The sequence below is a fragment of the Chaetura pelagica genome, unplaced genomic scaffold (assembly GCF_000747805.2).
Source record: "Chaetura pelagica isolate M959 unplaced genomic scaffold, ChaPel_1.0 scaffold53, whole genome shotgun sequence".
Classification (NCBI taxonomy): Eukaryota; Metazoa; Chordata; class Aves; order Apodiformes; family Apodidae; genus Chaetura; species Chaetura pelagica.
The window spans coordinates 3,803,300-3,806,410 of NW_009952880.1; positions in this window are offsets into that span (position 1 = coordinate 3,803,300).

The window sequence follows — 3,111 nt, forward strand, 5'->3', positions numbered from 1 at the left end:
CAGGTGTCCAGCTGGCTGATCCACCCGCCAGCACCTGCCCCGGGGGTCTGTGACCAGGAGAAACCCACGGGAACCAGACAGGGTTGTGATTTTCCAGTGACATTCAGGGTCCAAAAAAGAGAAAGCTTAGTCTTTTCAGCAAGCCCTTGTCCACAGACAGCACCCCATTGCCATACAGTGCTTTTAGTTAGAAAATGGTATTTTTCTAAAGCCATAAAATTAAAATCCTTCTCATCTGCACTCTCTGAGTTTCTCAGAGGGCTCTCTGGAATCCCTGGGGAACTTGTATGTGCCAGGCACAGAGCTGAGCACAACTGCCCAAGCAAAGACGCAGAGAAAAAATTTCCTATCCCAACCTGCAGATACTCAGAACGTGATTATGGGAGGCTGTGGGATCCTGGGGTACAAGCCAAACCCAGATATGCTTCCAGTTTTCACATATGGTTTTCTCTCCTTTTTCACAGGCCAGACCAAAACCTCAGCTCTGGATATTCCAGCTCTTGAGCATTTGAAATCTGGGGCCCATGTTGACTCTAAGTTATGCAGTTTTGCCCCTTTGAGTCACAGGGTTGTGGGGAATTGGCAAAAGGGTGAGGTGGAAAAAGCCTTTATTTTGTTTCACAAAAATTCAGCTATGCTAAGTCAAGAAACCATTGTCTTTGAGAAGGACAGCCTTGCACATTCCTCCACACATATCTGTAACCATTTGAACATCCAGTGAGTATAAACTCAGATTTATACAGACACTGATTACACTTGTCAGAACCATAAAAATTCAAGACACTTTAATTAGCAAGGAGTTATTTGTAAGAGGTGGTGTGAAAACTAGCATGAAAAATACCTGAGGGAGTATTGCTGGCATCTGCTGAGTAGTAGTCACCACTCAATTACTGTTGTACTTTGAATGGATGCTGTAACTGTTCCTGTAGTCTTTTCAGAGTCTTTTAGTACTTTAGCATCAATTCTTACATATATGTATGAATATACTGCCCAGATAAAGGGACAGTAGTGTCAATAAACAGGATCTACCTGTACATTTCTACATTTTTGCTGTGGTGTACGGAGAAGGGTTATTTTTTAAATGGCCATCTTCATCCTGGCAAGAGAATAGGGACCAACTTTAAGTGTGAACTGGAATGCTACAGCAATTCCATCAGCAGAAGTTATTTAAGCCACACTGGCTTTATTCCCTCAGAGGCCAAGAGCTGGACATGGCAATATGTCTTTTCTCCTGACTGGGAACAGCAAACTCCAGTGTCAGCTCAGAGATCCCTGGGAGATGGGTGAAGCTGATTCCTTCCTGCTAAGATGCAGCAGAAAGAAATGCACCAAACCTGTAACAACCTCCCTGTGGTTAATTGTGCAGTGTAACTGAATTTCAGCAGGCTTTGAATTGTGCTGTGTCTTCTCATTGCTGGTGCAAGCCATAAATACACAGCAGATCTTTCTCTAGAGACAAGCTCATAGTATGTAGCCTGTGGTTTATGCAGGTTAATGTTTATAGAGAATATTTTTTCTATCAGAATTTTCTAGCTCTTGAAATATTTTATGCCATGAAACAGACCAGAAGCAAATTAAAAAGGCATTAAAATTCTTTAGCTGAAGATCTGGCTATGGTAAAGAAGTGGCATCTTCTTCAACACATCTACTTTGTGTATATTTGTATTCAGAGTTAGGTTTGCTGACCTGCCTGAAAAGTCGTTTCACTTCCATAAGCAGTGAACAAACTGACACAGGTTAATGAAAAGAAAACAGATCCTCCTTGAGCTCACTCAGCTCAATGGAAGGGATCCAAGGTGTATCTGTTTCAGTCAGGACAGCAGGTTTGGACAGATGCTAAGGAAGCCATCATTTTAACGATATATGAAGATGAAAGTTTCAACTATCTAATCTCATTGGAGTTCATGGAACTGGCTGTGGATGTTAGGAGGGAACTATATAGTTGTTCTTAGCATGTTTGATCTGGAAATCACAAGTAGACAATAAATACAGGATCCCACACTGCCATTTTTAGTGTCACATTTCGGAGAAGAACTGCACTTTAACAAGGTTTAAACTGCAGTTTGAATGTTTTCACAAGTGCTTTACAGTGTTGCCACTTTGCCTTTGGGAATTAGTTAAGATGTGCTTTGCAGAACATGGAATCATAGGACAAGGCAGTAAACCCTGTAATAAACACTTGTCCGTGCTACAACCAAGCTGTTCTCAGGAGTGTTTAGAAGAACCATGTTTGTAACTACATGCCATAACAGGGACACAGACTGAAAGTGTTTTTTAAAAGTTAAGTCCCTTTAATTACTCATTATCCATAAAATAGTTCTCAAGATGTAATAGGAAAAGAAACTAAAAACACATCATGATTTCTTCTTTTACTAACAAACTTTAAGGGGTGAATATAGGCATTAAATGGTCTGTTTCATGTTACAGGAATCTGACTAGCTTCTTTTAAAAATCATTAGTTAAAAGTGATGCAGAGACAGTCCTTTTGTTAACAGAAATCATTCATTGCAATTTGTAACAGTGCATAAAACTGGAGAAAAAGGAGCACTTTCATTGGGCAGACTGAAAGCTACTGATACCACATTGCTTTCAATCTGTAATGATGTGCTTTTGGTAGGACATCAGCTTATTGATTCAGTAGTAGACATATTTCCAGACAGGTATTTATCTTTCCCTGTTTTTTATCCACATTATTTGTATTGCTGTCCTGGATGTTATGATTGTTATAAATCTATTTTTGTTCCCATGCATCATTATAATCACCAGGTCTATAAATGGCTGTGCTCTTTCAGCCTGTCTGCTATCTGGAAAAACTCACAAGTTCAGACCAGAGAGTTAGTGCTGGCAGGTGAATGCTGCATGGCTGAGTCATCTCAATATATCAGTGTGATGTTTATTGAGCCCAGGCAACAAACAGTGGGAAGACTGTGGCTTCAGGCTTGGGACTCAAAGTTGACCACACATTTCATTTAGAGAACACTCAGAGCTTCGTCATTAACAGATTTCTGTCAAACTCAGGAGAAGGGTGATCTCAAAAAGATCGATTGCCTCTGAAAGCAAACATATTACTAGCTGCAAGAATGGAACAATCTGGCATTCCACTATGCTGCT